Raw genomic sequence first — 16,880 nt, 5'->3', positions numbered from 1 at the left:
TGCATGGCAAGGTAACAAGACCCCATCATTTATCAAACCTCTTTGTTTAGTCTATAGTGGTCCCAAGAAGATCTGGGGATGGGGCTTTCTTTTCCTATTATGCTCAGTAGTGCTGTTGACCAGGCAATACTTATTTCCAAAACACAACAAAGGTCACTTCAACATTTAGAAAATGCTTTAGAAAGGTTGTTTTGTCTAGCCATGTAGCAGAAGCCCTACCACATGGTATAGGGATAGTAACCAGCTCATTCAAAACCCATTGCACCAGGAAAATTTGCAATGAAGAGTTTACAAATCAAGCCTTCAACAAAGCAGATGAATCACTGTGCAAGGTCAGGGAGAGGGTACTCCTGAAGCAGGGAAAGGTACTCCTGCAGTTACTCAGTCTGACTCCAAATGATTGCCAAATGACTGTCACCCTCTCCCTGGGTTCGGCTTCAGCTAAGGCAAAACTGATCTTACCAGAGTTGTTCTATCAAGACATCCAAGATGACTGCAGGGGACAGAAGCAAGGAAAAGAGAAATGTTTCCTAATGACGATATGCTATATACAAGTATAGCAAAACACAGTAAGCTGTAAGTTGTGGTACCTCACACTGGTGATTGATGCACCTGCTCACTTATTCATTTGACTCCAACAAGTCCATGGCCAGGGGTAACCCTCATTGATGGACAGACAGGATGGTGACAGCTGGTTCTTTTCTTTTAACTCTTTCATAATGATCCTGTTATGCAACCTACACATTAACTCCTATTAGCTTTTCTGTGCACAGCAGTGCATAATAGGTCTTATTAAAATATGTGTATTTGACACTGAAATCATCCTAGTTTGAGGTCAATTTATCCTAGTTCCATATCAAAGTTTTCATACAAACACTATCTTCCCTTGAACAACCCAGCAACTTTCTTAGGAATCCTGTATGTCAGCAAAAGGTTTTCCACACATGTAAGTACCAGCAAAATGAACAGTTAAAAGTTCAGGCTGCACACAGAATTACATGGTGAAGTCTGTGCTTCAGCCTGTGCTAAAGTGTAAGTCTGTATTAGCCTAAGGAGGTCTAGGGCAGGGCATTAACAGTACTACGGCTATTTCAGCAGCCCTTGTAACTGGAATATTGATGCAGAGTGGGAACCAGATGCTGTCCCCTCTTCCCATCCGCCCGTCCTGCTCAGCAGGCAAAGAACAGGTATGCCAAGGACAGCGTATGGGCAGCAATGCCTCGTGCCTTTCTGCTCCAGCTACAAGGCACACCTCTTTGCTCTTTGGTCTTGTAAAACACATGGCTAGGTGTGTACCCAGAAAAAAGCAAAAACTCTAAATCACTTTGCACAGAGAACACTCACCCAGGAAAGAGTGAAAGACCAACAAACTTTAATCTTGTAAGTTAACACATGCCACTTTGCCTTCATCACTGTAGTATAATGAAGCTTGTGTAGAACCGAGTCTTCCTCAGGTAAAAGTCTTGGAGAGGCAGGATACTCCCATCCAGTAAGACTGAAATTCCTGACTTCCAGCATGAGAGCCTGTGTGCAATTCTGTCTTATATCTACAGGTGTCAGTGAAAGATCAACACTTCTGAGTTTTTTGGAGCAAAAAATCAGAGTTGGATTGAGCCACAGAAGTTTAACATAGCTAAACTACAGGGCTGTAGGCCCATCACCTGGAAAGCATGCAATTCAAAAAGGACTTCAGAAGACATTTTCCAGGCAAGCTCAGAAAAGACCATTCCTCAAATGAAGAGGGCTGAACAGATCAGCAGAGAAGTTCCCTTACGCATTGACCTAAGCCTTTCCTTTGTGCCACAAAACTCCATTTGATTTCTCTTTATTCTTCATGACAGACACCTCTAGTTTCCCCATCCTGTGGCTCCTTTCGTGCGCTAACTTCCCAGTGTCACTTGCCTTCCCTCCACTGGACCCTGCAGGTCCAAGCTCATGTTTGCTCTCAGCCCTGGATAACTCCTGCCCTCATTCATGTTTTTCCACACCAACCCCATCAAGCTTCTAGTTAATGAAAAAGACACAGAGTGCCTTCTGCAGCCCTTCTAATTAAGACTTCCCAAACTGTTACCAATACTCTGAGAGCTGCTGAAGGAATGAGGATGAGAAGATAAGAAGCACCTTAGATGTGGGTGTTTTGCACTCCCCCCTCCCAGCCTGGGCTCACTGCATAGATCTGGCCCTTGAGGGCACCAAGACAAGACGGATCTTTAGAAGGACTCTGTGGCAAAAAGAAGGGTGGATGCTTGCAGCTGTCCTCAGGAGCATGCAGCCAACTACAATGCAGCACCCTCTGTGGCGTCTGAGTAAGCATGATGCTGTGATATTTGTATCTCTGTGATCTCCATCCATCCAGGCAGGGCACTCCTTCAGAAGCAGATGCAGGATAAAGCAATCTCTTGCAGGAGCTACCTGGGACTAATTGAGGATACAGCTGTATCCTGATGCTCGACTCCTATGCAGGAGCCATATATGTAAAATGACTCCTTGCTGTGAGAGATGAAAAGGAAAATACTCTTTCCAAGTGGATCATTGCTCTGTATCAGCCTAGCTGTATGAGCAAATGTCTACTGATTTTCCATTTGCGAAAAAAACCCCTGTGCCATGCACCCCTTCCCAGGGCAGTGTGCATGCACTCCCCGTCACAGCTTCACTGCAGGAAATCGCCTCAGACAGGCAACACGCTGTGATGCTAAATCATCCTCTCTTGTCAAAACAGAGTCACAGATCAAGCTGGGAGGTAGCTACATGGCTGCTCCGGACATTTGCTCTTGGGAATCTGGAGAAGTCCTGGAAGTGTGGAAGCTGGCAAACATTGTCCCAGCTTACAAGAAGAGCAACAAGGATGACACTGGCAACTACAGGCCTGTCAGCCTCACTTCTGTTCCTGGTAAAATCATGGAGAAAATTGTTCTGGGAGTTACTGAAAAACATCTGAATGGCAATGCAGTGATTGGTCCCAGCCAGCATGGGTTCCTGAGGGGAAAGTCTTGCCTGACTAACTTAATTTCGTTCTACAACAATGTTACTCACGTAGTTGACCAAGGGAAGCCTGTCGATGTGATCTTTTTGGATTTCAGTAAAGCCTTTGATACTGCCTCTCACAGTATCCTCCTGGACAATGTGTCCATCACACAGCTGGATAAACACAGTACAGTGGGTGAGCAATTGTCTGACAGGCCGGGCTCAAAGGGTTCTAGTAAATGGGGTTATGTCGGGCTGGCCACCGGTCACTAGCGGGGTTCCACAGGGATCCGGCTTAGGGCCAACGCTCTTCAGCATCTTTATAAATGACTCAGACTCAGGACTTGAGAGATTACTTAGTAAGTTTGCTGATGACACAAAATTAGGAGGAGTTGTCAACACTCTGGAGGGCAGAGAGGCCCTGCAGAGGGATCTGGACATATTGGAGAACTGGGCAATCACCAACCGCATGAAGTTCAACAAGGGCAAGTGCCAGATTTGGCACCTGAGACCCAGCAACCCTGGCTGTACATACAGACTGGGGGATGAAATGCTGGAAAGCAGCTCCATGGAGAGGGATCTGGGGGTTCTGGTTGATGGCAAGTTGAACATGAGCCAACAGTGTCTCTGGCAGCCAAGAGGGCAACCGTGTCCTGGGTGCATCACGCACACATTGCCAGCCGGGCAGGGAGGGGATTGTCCCGCTCTGCTCGGCACCGGTGCGGCCTCACCTGGAGCACTGTGTGCAGGTCTGGGCAACACAGGGTAAAAAAGATATAAAGCTACTGGAGAGTGTCCAGAAGAGAGCTATGAAGTTGGTGAAGGGTTTGGAGGGGAAGCTGTATGAGGAACAGCTGAAGTCACTTGGTTTGTTCAGCCTGGAGGAGACTGAGGGGAGAGCTCATGGCGGCTACAGCTTCCTCACAAGGGGAGGAGGAGGGGCAGGGCTGTGAGCTCTTCTCTCTGGTGACCAGTGACAGAACCCGAGGGAATGTCAGGAAGATGTGCCAGGGGAGGTTTAGGTTGGACGTTAGGAAAAGGTTCTTCACCCAGAGGGTGCTGGAGCACTGGAACAGGCTCCCCAGGGAGGTGTCACGGCCCCAAGCCTGACAGTGTTCAAGAAGAGACTGGACAACGTCTTCAGACACATGGTGTGAACTGTGGGGCTGTCCTGTGCAGGGACAGGAGTTGGACTTGATGACCTTTGTGTGTGGAGAAGAGGAGACTGAGGGGTGACCTCATCAATGTTTCTAAATATATAAAGGGTGGGTGTCACGAGGATGGAGCCAGGCTCTTCTCGGTGACAACCAACAGTAAGACAAGGGGTAATGGGTTCAAGCTGGAACACAAGAGGTTCCACTTAAATTTGAGAAGAAACTTCTTCTCAGTGAGGGTGACAGAACACTGGAACAGGCTGCCCAGGGAGGTTGTGGATTCTCCTTCTCTGGAGACATTCAAAACCCGCCTGGACGCCTTCCTGTGTAACCTCACCTAGGTGTTCCTGCTCTGGCAGGGGGATTGGACTAGATGATCTTTTGAGGTCCCTTCCAATCCCTAACATTCTGTGATTCTGTGATTCTGTGATTCTGTGATGTGCAACGTCCCCCAGTACCTGGTTCGGTTCTCACAATGAGAAGGGTGGGCAGAGCAGCCCTCAGGATGGTGGCTGCGCTGCCAGTGCTTGTGCAGGTGGGCTTTTTATTAATCCTCTGGATCAGCTGCTTGCGTAACCTTTGGTCTTTTGTGCAGGTGCCACTGGTGGAGTGACTGCGAAAGGTGGAGGAGTCACAAAGGGTCTCAGGTGGTCTGGGGTCTTCCACACAGAACTGCACGTCATTTGGCAGCTGGACTTTTTTCTGCGGTTTGTCAGCTTGTCATTGGCATGTAAATTGCCATTCTTGTTGTGATGTCCCATCTCCTGCTCCTTTCTCCTGTGGCTCAATGTTGCAGAACTGTTTTTGCCACAATGTTCGAGACTTTACTCTTTCAGTCTCTCATGGCTTCTGAAGCCACAATTATTCTACTGTGTTGTCCTCTTCAGCTAATTTGGGATTTTGTAATTTTTTTTTCATTTGGAGGAAAAAATTTTCATTAAAACTAACTCAATTCCCATTAGTCTTGCAGACTACCCCTATCATGTGGAAATAGATATTGGGTGCTCAGACTTGTGTTAAGACAGTGAAACAAGACCCTTGTAACATCAAATGTGATGGAAGAGGGAAGAATTAGCAGCAAAGTAATTTTGCTTCAATTCTATGCCCAAGAAAACTTTCTAAATCTGCACTCCAACTCAGAGGTCCATGAACAAGTATGTGGTGCACCCCCTAAATCAGCATTGTGTAGGCAGTAGCAGCTCCCATCTCTCTACCTAAGGTTTTTTCTGAGCCCTGCAGCTCTGGTCCTTCACAGTGTTGAGGTCTGGACTTCCAAATAGTGTCCACCTGTGTGCAGGCACTGAGCTGAGCCGTGGAGCAACAGGAACAAATTCTGCAAGAGCTGGTAAGTACTGTGCAGCATCACTTGTTGAAAGGATGACAGTGTTGGATTTTTATGTTTTGCTTCAAAAGGTTTGCTAAAGGTCTTCTGGACTCTGCACTTAATCAGAGAAGGTTTCTTTTGAAGTAAGGACCAAGTTAGGATTTATGGATCGTCTGTACATAGAGGAAACAAATAGTAGAGGATCTGTCAGCTACTGCTTGCTTTGGCAACCCATTGAATATAAACCAATCCCACAGCAGGCAAATGTCACCTTCTGTGTAGACAGGAGGCATGTAAGCAAAATAAATTATTTTGTGACAATACAGTGTGATTTATTTTGCAGTCATGTTTTGGAAGATTGTCAATACATGTATATCAGTTGCATTCTACATATTATATGTATTTGCTTTTGGATACAAAAGAAACAGTCCAAGTAACTTTCTGCTGTGATCAGCTTCTAGTGCTTTTTTTTCCCCTAATATTATGTTTATTTGAAGGCAGTGGGTTTATGGATGTACGTCTGTGGATGTCTGCCAGAAGAGATCATACACAATGACTTTGCACTGAGTTGCTGCACACTAGTACAGATATACGTGCTCAGAGAAGAAAATGCAGAAGTAAATTTGCTGCAGAAGTACTGCCTAGAGATTTTCTCTAGCAGTCTTCTGTAAATGCAATAATGATTATTACCACCTTCTGGAAACACTCAAATTATCTGGCATATATGTATCAGATAGAGGCTTTTTGCTATTTTTGAAAGCAATGGAAATACATTTCAGAGCTCTGGAAACATAATACCTCATGGTACTAAAGCAGAAAAGAGAGCAATAAATATTGCTGTTGCCAGCTTATTAACAGAGATATTTGCTCACTTTTTACTGAAAGTGTCCTGTGGTTATTCCTGGTGAAACTGCCTCATTCTTTGCACTATGGCATAAGTAAACCAACTCACCTGAAATTCTTCAGAAAAGGAGCTCTCTAGTGTCACCTCTTGGTGAAGCATGGGAGGAGCCACTGGGCACCTCCAGGCTTCATTGCACTCATGTTGAAAATACGAAGAATAAAATAGTACCTTTTCATCTGAGGTCACACATTACTGTGGGGTTATCTAGCAATTTGTATTCTACATACCTGTTTACAGGTGTAAGGGTATGTTTCCCTTACTTCAGCTGGTCAGAAATATCAAAACACAGCCCACATACCATTACTTGTGTTAGATTACCCAGTTTCATGGTCAGCTGTGCCACAGGTGTGGACAAGGCAGCTGGCCCTGCACAGAACCAATGATGTGCATCAGGACAGAGACACCTGGCAGAGCCACTGCTCGCGACAGCCAGCATGGCAAGTCCTGCCTGACCAAACAAGTGGCCTTCTATGATGGAGACACTACACAAGTGGACAAAGGAATAGTGATAGATGTCATCTACCTGGACTTCTGTAAGGCCTTTGACATGGTCTCCCACAACATCCTTCTCTCTGAATTGGAGAGATATGGATTTGGTGGGTTGACTCTTCAGTGGATAAGGAATTGGTTGGATGGTCACATCCAGAGGGTAGTAGTCAATGGCTCAATGCTCAGATGGAGATTGGTGACAAGTGGTGCCCCCTGGGGGTCTGTATTGGGGCCAGTAATGTTAATATCTTCATTGATGACATAGACAGTGGGGTTGAGTGCACCCTCAGCAGGGCTGCAAATGACACCAAGCTAAGTGTGCTTGATATACCTGAGGGATGGGATGGAATCCAGAAGGATCTGGACAAGCTTGAGAATTGGGCCCATGCAAACCTCATGAAGTTCAACAAAGCCAAGTGCAAGGTCCTGTACATCAGCCAGGGCAACCCCTGTTATCAGTACAGACTCGGGGATGAAGAGAACGAGAGCAGCCCTGTGGAGAAGGATTTGGGGGTACTGGTGGATGAAAAGCTGGACATGAGCTGGCAATATGCACTTGCAGCCCCGAAAGCCAACCATACCCTGGGTTGCATCAAAAGAAGTGTGACCTTGTAGGTTGAGGGATGCAATTCTTCCCCTCTACTTTGCCCTGGTGAGGCCCCACCTGGAGTTCTGCACCTAGTTCTGGAGCCTTCAGTACAGCAAAGACATGGACATGTTGGAGTGGGTCTAGAGAAGGCCGCAAAAATGATCAGAGGGATGGAACACCTCTCCTGTGAACACAGGCTGACAGAGTTGGGGTTGTTCAGCCTGGAGAAGAGAAGGCTCCAGAGACACCTTATTGCAGCCTTTCAGTACTTAAAAGGGGCCTAAAAGAAAGATGGGGACAGACTTTTTAGCAGGACCAGTTGCAATAGGACAAGGGGTAATGGTTTTAAATTAAAAGAGGGGAGATTTGGGTTAGACAAGAGGAAGAAATTTCTTACTGTGAGGGGGGTGCAACACTGGAATGGGCTGCCCAGAGGGGTGGTAGATGCCACATCCCCAGAGACATCATCCAAGGTGAGGCTGGATGTCTGAGCAACCTGATCTAGTTGAAAATGTCCCTGCTCATTGCAGGGGGGTTGGACTCGGTGACCTTTGAAAGCCCTTTCCAACCCAAACCATTCCATGGTTCTATGAAAGGATGGTGAAGTCTCTGGAGCTCTGTCCACTCCAGGAGGCAGTTTGGGCAGGGACCTCCCTCCCACTAGCTATGTCAAGTCCACCACTCTGCTTCAGTCACCATTTCATGGCGAGCAACCACCTTTTTCAACCATGTCGTGCCCCATGAGATTTCACGCTGTGATTGCCTGGAGGTCCAGCCACCCCACCAGTGTTTCCAGAAGCAAATCAGAGAGGGGAGCCCCCACACTGTTCCAGGCAGCATCATAACCCACATACTTTCCTGGCATACCACTGTCCCACCCCATGGGAAAAAGGGCTGGGGGATTTTTAATCCAAACAACAGTGCCAGATAGGAAGATATTAGGGGCAAGAAACATCTGTGAGCTTTGACATACATTGTATAACCACACCCAGGGCTGTAAATACTGTTGCTGGCTCTGTTTGCCTCATGAATGTGCAGAGGACAAGGACAAGGCACCCCAGCAGCAAGCTATGAAGCAGGTCTGGGCAACACTTAGAGATTTTACAGAATGTTTGTTGTTTTCTGTGAAAAGTGCAAGGCCTGTGTAGGAAAATATCACAAATGTGAAGTCTGGAAGTGCAGGCTGTGCTGTGAACAGATCTGTAACATAAACCAGCACTGGTGTTTCATTGCCACTATCACAACTCCAGTGACAGGGCAAGGCTGTACTATCAATGATGTGGGGTGTGTGCAGGAATGCAGAGCATGTACCCCAAACTATGTTTTTGCCCTGGAGTTAGGACCAGTTGCCCATTGAGATGCAGAACAAGGGGTAAAGAAGGAAAGATCAGAACAGGAAACGGGAGGACACATGTCTCATAGCCTTAATTTAGCTGCTTATGTACAAAAAATTTCAGAGCTACACTTTCCTAGCAGATAACACAAAAGACTATGCTGGCTACTTCGTTGCTAGTCAGATTCTGAAGGAAAAATGAATGTGCAATTTATCACCCAAGGTGGTGAACTCATACGCATAGAAGTCACCAGCCTAATTATATGATTCGTTGACTCTTTAATTTTTTTTACCACAGCATTCCTCAAGCTTTGGGTATCAAGCTCTGACCATTTTTTCAACACTGCTGAGTATCAAAGTCATGCGGGGCCTCTTCCAACACCAGAATATTACAGGGGTGGATGGCATGATACTTGAGGAGAAAAAGCTGTTCTCAGCATGACACACAGCTAGTTAGGAGAAGATTTCTGGCTTGCATAAAAAACTGAGTTACAATTGCTAGCACAACATAACAATATTGAGGGAGACCTGCAGATCATACAGGAATGAGATTACGGTGATGAGACATCACACACTCTGAGAAAGAGGACAATGAAAAGTTTATCACCGTAGACATCCCTTTCCATATACCTTTTTGGCCTCTGTTTGCACATCCATGTAGCACTTTATGCGCCTCAAACCAAAGGTTGCAGCATTCCTTCCTCCAGGGTCATCTATCTGCATCGCAAAGCAGCCCCCAATGAAAAGATAAATTACTATGATTTTACTAGCCTCTATCCCTTCATCAACAAAACAAAACTATACCCTTTTGTGCCCCCCAAAGCTGTTTCTGAGAATTTTGATACGCTGATGGCCTATTTCAGGATGGTCAAAGCAAGAATGTACCCACCTCATAGGCTCTTTTTCCCCTGACAGTCAAAGGCAAGCCATCTTTTCCCTTATGCTACTCTTGTGCTGAAACCTGCCATGCTCCCTGCACACAGTGATGAAGAGACAGCCTATGTGGGCACCTGGTGTTCCCAGGAACTGAACAAGGCTCTAAAGGATGGCTACAGGCAAATTTTTTCAAGGTTTTTCATGGAGAGGTAGCAGCCTTTTTTCAAATTTCATAAAACTGCACCTCTGCCAGAAGCAGGAAGCATCAGGCTACCCAGCCTGGCACACACATGATAACAAAAAAGCTAAATATGTTGAAGACTAGAGGCAGAAAGATGTCCCTTTGTGGGCTGAACATTATTAAGAAAAACTCTGCCAAATGCCACGTTGCAAAACTGTTTTTAAATTCTCGGGACGGAAGGGGTGCGCGGATTTGTACAGAGCTAGAACCTTCCCAACACCACTGTCGAAAGAGAACTGAATGTTTACCTCCTTTCTCTGGCTTATGATGTGTGCTCCTGTCATTTTTTTGATGAGGGATTGATCCTTCACATGGATGCTGATCATACAAATTAGATGCGTGTACTCTCTCACACAACATCCATTCTCAAAATTGGGCTGCAGGGGTTTTGCTGGTATTTGCTTATCACCATGTGGCCCACATACGGAGCCACAAAATTTATGTCGTGTAGTTGAAAGGGTTCTTAATATAATTGTAGCTACAAGTATCATTATTTACACACCAAATAACAACAAATCCAGGCAGCTGTTCCAGAAACAAATTTTCCTGGCTGCTGATACAAATGCTGGACTTTCATGCCCCCCTGGTCAATACCCTGCAGTCAAGAGGCAAAGGTAGTGCCTCCACTACCACCCAGCCTCCCTATCTGACATTTACTTGAGATATAATTTGCAATTCATGTGCCTATTCACTAATTCTTCTGGTTGATGTGATCCTTTTGGGGTATACCTTTGGGTCTTATCCAAAAGAAAGAGTTCACTATTGGGTCCACACCCAGCCAGTAGAGTGAAGTCACATAACCCAACTCACAGTTTTCTCTAAAATCCCATTTCAGATTCAGTCTGTAAGAAATGAGTGGGATATAAGCCAATGAGATCCAGCTGCAGCATTGGTCAGCTCTAGTCCCAATGCTCTGTGGATGCACAAAGCCTGCAAGTTAATTTTTCATCATTTCTGTTACAAGGACCTAAGTAGAGCCTAGATCCTATGGGGACCTAGAGGTTATAATAATAATAATAATATAGGGAAATTTTCTTTCACACAACTCCAAGTTGGGTGGGAGTGTTGATCTGTTTGAAAGTAGAATGGCTCTACAGAGGGATCTGGACTGGCTGGATCGTTGGCCTGAGGTCAGTTGTATGAGGCTCAACAAGGCCAAGTGCTGGGTCCTGCACTTGGGTCACAACAACCCCAGGCAGCGCTACAGGCTTGGGGAAGAGTGGCTGGAAAGCTGCCTGGCAGAGAAGGATCTGGGGGTGTGGATTGACAGTCAGGGGAACATGAGCCAGCGGTGTGCCCAGGTGGCCAAAAAGGCCAACAACCTCCCGGCTTGTATCAGGAATAGTGTGACCATAGTGTGGGAAGTGATTGGCCCCCCATACTCAGTACTGGTGAGGCCCTACCTCGAATCCTGTGTTCAGTTTTGGGCTCCTCATCATAAGAAAAATATTGAGGTTCTACAGAAAGTTCAGAGGCGGGCGATGAAGCTGGTGAGGGGTCTGGAGCACAAGTCTGATGAGGAGAAGCTGAGGGAACTAGGGCTGTTCAGCCTGGAGAAAAGGAGGCTGAGGGGAGACCTTATTGCTGTCTACAACTACCCAAAATGAGGTTGTAGCATGGAGGGTGTTGGTCTTTTCTCCCAAGTAACAAGTGATAGGATGAGAGGAAATGGCCTCAAGTTGCACCAAGGAAGGTTCAGATTGGATATTAGGAACAATTTCTTAATGGAAAGAGTTTTCAGGCGCTGGAACAGGCTGCCCAGGGAAGTGGTTAAGTCACCATCCCTGGAAGTGTTTAAGAGATGTGTAGATAAGGTTCTTAGGGACATGGTTTAGTGCTAGTGTTAGGTTAACGGTTAGACTCAATGATCTTGAGGGTGTCTTCCAATCAAAATGATTCTATGATTCTATAAAGGCCTGAGCCAAGGCCTACTTAGTTAGCAAGAGTCGTTCCTTGCATTTCAGAGGTTTAAAAAACAGCATCCCCAAGCACATCCCAAGCAACTGCGATACTATGAATCATACACTTTTAATGTATCACTAACATCTGTCTCATTTCATACTAAGGAACTTGGCCAACAGAGCACTAGCAGGATCTTTACTAGCTAGAAATACAGGAAGTCATCCGCAGGGGGGGAAGGGAAAAGAAAAAAAACAAAACAAAACAAACAAACAAAAAAAATCTACCAGGTAGCACAAAAGCTGGTGGTTTTCCTTTACCACTGCAAGATGACTTACTTTCATCAAATAAGTATGCAGAGTACAAGAGAGCACAAGAGAACCTTAACAGTAAAGTTGTCACTAGCAGTTCAAGATGTTTTGATTTACATCAAAGGAAAAAGCTCCTACAGTGAGATCACAGGCCGCACAGTCCAAAGCCTGGCTTTGGTTTTGCACAGCTTGCGGGGAGAGGGCAGGGAATCATTAAAGTTGCATTACAAGAAAGTAACAACACACAATGTAATTATCTTAGAAACACAGAATCATAGACTGGTTTGGGTTGGAAGAAACCCTAAAGATCATCTAGTTTCAAGCCCCCTGCCATGGGCAGGGTCACCTTCCTCTAGATCAGGTTGCTAAAAGCCCCATCCAATCTGCCCTTGAACACTTCCAGGCCTGGGGAATCCACAGCTTCTCTGGGCAATCTGTTCCACTGCCTCACCACCCCCTACTGAAGAATTTCTTCCTTATATTTAGTATAAAATTACCCTCTTTTCATTTAAAGCCATTAGCCCTTGTCCTATCACTATATGCCCTTGTAAATTCCCTTTCCACTTTTCTTGTAGGTTGCCTTTAGGTACGGAAAGGCTTCTATGAGGTCTTCCCAGAGCCTTCTCTTCTCCAGGATGAACAACCCAAATACTTTCACCCTGTCTTCATAGGAGAGGTGCTCCAGCCCTCTGGTCGTCTTTGTAACCCTTCTCTGGATTCACTGCAACAGGTCCATGTCATTCTTATGTTTGAGGCCCCAGAGCTGGATGCAGAACTCCAGGTGGGGTCTCACCAGAGAGGAGTAGAGGGAGAGAATCACCTCCCTTGACCTACTGGTCACACTTCTTTTGATGTACCTCAGGATACAGTTGGCTTTCTGGGCTGCAAAACACATTGCCTGGTCACGTTGAACTTCTCATCAACTAACACTCCCAAGTCCTTCTCCACAGGGATGCTCTCAATCCATTCTCCATTCAGCTTGTGTTTGTGCTTGGGATTGCTCCAACTGATGTGCGGGACTTTGCCCTTGGCCTTGCTGAACTTCATGTTTTCACTTTTAGTCTGACTGTCCCCCAGGAAAAAGAATGAACAGCAACAAATATTCTTCAAAAATATTATGTTTCATTCGGTGATAATGTGTGAATGACAGGACTACAACAGAACTAAAACTGGAGCGTGAAAATGAAGAGTCATTGGGTAGGGAGACAGCAGTCTCACACACACTACATCTTCTGTGGGTTCAGCTCATTCTTCTGAAGAGAACCCTCAAAACCTACAAACCACTCAGAATGTTCCCCAGCATTAGGTCTGAGCAATGACTGACTGTCCTCCATGTGCTCCAGTCACTCGTTTGCACCTGTTCTGTCAGTGTCAGCAGGAACCAGAGCTGGGAACACATTTGGCTGAAAAATTACTCAAGCAAAAAGGTTATTCTGAGTGCGATCCATTCCCCAGCCTGCCCTGGGGAAGACCTGCAGGAGTGCTGGTGCTGGCACCGCTGTGGGCAGCACAGGTCAGTGGTGGTGGCAGCTAATGCCCGTGTTGCCCCTGGAAAGATGCTTGTGAAACCAGACCATCACACTTGGCAGCAGAGCTGCTTCACTAGTTATTTTTTAGCTGGCTTAGGTCACAAATTAGTTTCTTTTTTGCATGAATGGGTGTGCTGACCTGCTGGAGAAGGCAATAAGGGGCAGGAGCAGAAATGGGCAGCCAGAGAAACAGGAAGCAGCAACTCCCCAAAATGCCTCTGCAACCACAGGCATACATTGCCAAAAAAAATCTTCATAAACCTCGGCTGAAGTGCAGATTTTTTTCATAGCTTGCAATGCAATTCCCAAATGCCTAAGCATTATCAACTGCAAAATGAGTATTCATATTTTTCTTTTACATCATTGAGATCTCTGTGTTAAAATATTTTTTTGCATCTTTTATTCCTCATGGAATGGTATTTTTCCTTTACTTAGAATGTAAATGCTATCTGTTGCTCGTTCGAAGTTGAACAGTATTTTATCACCTTTCCTCCAAAGACTTAAATAGCTCAGAATAGAAAACTTGCATTTTTTGGCAATTTTTTTACAAGACCTAGTGCATATGTACTGTGCCCAGTGTGCAAAAATTTGGTTACCATGTAATTTTCTAATTTCTTCATATCCTTCATGTTTCCAGAACCAGGAGAAATAGAAAAATAATTTTTAAAATTCCCAAAATTGCCACTTGGTTGTGACTTCAAAATATACAGTATTAGATGGAGTTTTAGTGCTGAGACTGTACTGAGTGATTTACCTCTTCACTCTGATTTTCTAATTCACACAATAAATTGAACAGTTTTATACAACTGGCTGTGATGATGCCGAGCTTTTCTGGTGGGATTAGCTATTTAAGAAATGCTACATAACTTATTTGTTTTAATGCATTTTGTGTTTGAGTTAGTTTGATGTGTTTTTCTGTATTTAAGTGTCATAATTTGATATCCTTCCATTTTGGATAGAGAGCTTGCAACCATGTGTCCATATCCTTGCTCTCGAATTTGGCCTTACACCAAAACAGGATTTTAGAGAACACTGGCTCATAGAACCTAAGCAATTACTGGATTACAGCAACCTTCTGCAGGTATGCTTTAGATAGTAAAGACAGATACTGATCTGGTCTTCAGCAATGAACAAAAGTATTGACCAATGGAATTATTTAGGGGAGTGAAATGTTATTAAAAAGTCGAAATTTTCATACAATCTTATGCCCTTTCCTCCCCTTCCCCCAAATCTCAGATTTGTGTGGGAGTCTTCCAGCTTATGTGCAGACATTATTCATTTAAGGACAGCAAGTAATTTCAAAGAGCTCTCATTTTCCTCTAAAAAACACTGGGGGTTTTTTTTTCCAGCAAATATTATCATTTACTGAACAACATGGGTATGAAGAATAATAGCAGAGTTAAAATGCTGCTTATCAGAAAATAACTCTCCACATGGTGAGGTGTTTTGTACCTGAGAATTAAAAGAAAAGAGCCAAGTTTCCAACAGCCAAATCCTGTAAAGATCGTGGGTGTACTTCCTTGTGCGAACGTGTTCTCTGTCCTGCTTTTCATTACACTGATAATTTGTTGATTGACTTTGCTGGCCTCAGTATTTCCAGAGGAAATGATCCAGAAGAAAGCCAGAAAATGAGATTAAATGAAGCTGAAGGCAAAGCAAATTGCAAAGGAAGGAGGTACTGAAGGCTAAGTCAAGAACAGGAGACCATACCAACTTTTGGTAATATGTAGAGTCAAGGGTTAGGATAAAGGGAATCAGCATTCCATTTTCCAGTAAGCATGAACAGGACCTGTAGAGTTTGGGAAAGTGAGATTGCAAGCAGACAGGATAGAGTCAACTAGAAAGGTGGAAAATAGTGAAAAAAGTTGAAAAAATACAAGTGCTAGATACTCTCTCCCTCTAAAATGTAGCCTATCTTCATCAAGCAAATAACATACTGTAAAGAAGGAATAGTCTGCAATGTTTCAAAAGTGAGGTGGCTCATAATAAACTAGCTGATCAGCTTAAAAATAATACACCTGCTTACACATACTGCTTGACACTAACGGAAAGGTGACACAACATAACATAAAGTGTCTAAGATGTTTAAATAGTTCGGCTGATGAAGGTAGACGGTAGCTTCTTACGTTACATGATTACAAAGAAATAAAATGTGGTGTCCTGCGAGCATCTTAAATTTGGAAAAATATTGCCAGCTACCCTTCTGCACCAACAAACATCAGTCCTTGTGACAAAATCTTTATGCTAAGTGAGAGTGTGCTGTTAGAGAAGAGCTTGTTTCTGGAAAGGAGACTAATATGAGTTAAATATCTTGTTGTATGTCATGGTTGCCGTGACAAATAATGGCAATTATGTTCAAAGAACTAGGTAATAGATTGCTGCCTTCTACATAATGCCAAAGAAAGGAAGGACTTAGATCAGAAGACACCTGTGGAAGTCACCTAATCCAGGCCTCTGTTCCAGGCAGGGCTAACTGCAAAGCTCAATCAAGGTGTCAAATTTTGAAAATCTGAAAGGGTGGAGACTGCACAGCCTTGGCCTCAGACCTGCACCACTCTAATGCTTCTTTATTGCAGCTTTTACCTATTTGCTTTTATTTTCTTCTACTGTTTCACTGCTGAGAAAAGTTTGGCTCTCTCTTCTCAAAAGGCTCCCTCCAGGTTATGGAAGGTTGCTTTATTTTCCCGACCTCATCCCTCTCTCATGGGGCTGAACAAACACTCCTCCCCGAGCTTTTTCTCATACATCACAAGCTCCAGCTACAGCTATTTGCGTCATCCTTGTCTAGACTCATTGGTATCTGTTTTATAATGAGGAGCTAAAAGTGGACACTTTACTGCTGTTAAACTTGAAATTTGCTGGTTTCAAATAACAACGCAGCAGCAATAAAGAAAGGAGTTGGCTTTGCAAAGAGGGTTAGGTAAGAGGCAGGAAAAGCTGTGAGAAGATGGTGACAAAGAACAGGAGGAACAAAGAAAGTGAGTGAGAATGAGAGGCAGAGAGCAACACTTCGGTCTGAGAAATAAAAAACCCTACCCAGAATGCACAGATAAACTGTTTTTCCTGTGTATGATCACCAAGTACACAGATGACAAACGGTGAAGTTCTGCCCTTTTTGCTGCTCCAGGTGCCTGTTCGTAGCTGCTCCTTCACTTGGATCCAGAAGCTGAGCAGCTGCAAGATGAATGGGATCAGAGGAGAAAAGAGAAGAGGAAAAAAATAGTTCCCTTCTCTGGTTTGCACTGTGACCATTCGAACATGAGTGCT

The sequence above is a fragment of the Caloenas nicobarica genome, chromosome Z (assembly GCF_036013445.1).
Source record: "Caloenas nicobarica isolate bCalNic1 chromosome Z, bCalNic1.hap1, whole genome shotgun sequence".
Taxonomy (NCBI): domain Eukaryota; kingdom Metazoa; phylum Chordata; class Aves; order Columbiformes; family Columbidae; genus Caloenas; species Caloenas nicobarica.
This window is presented reverse-complemented; position numbering follows the sequence as displayed.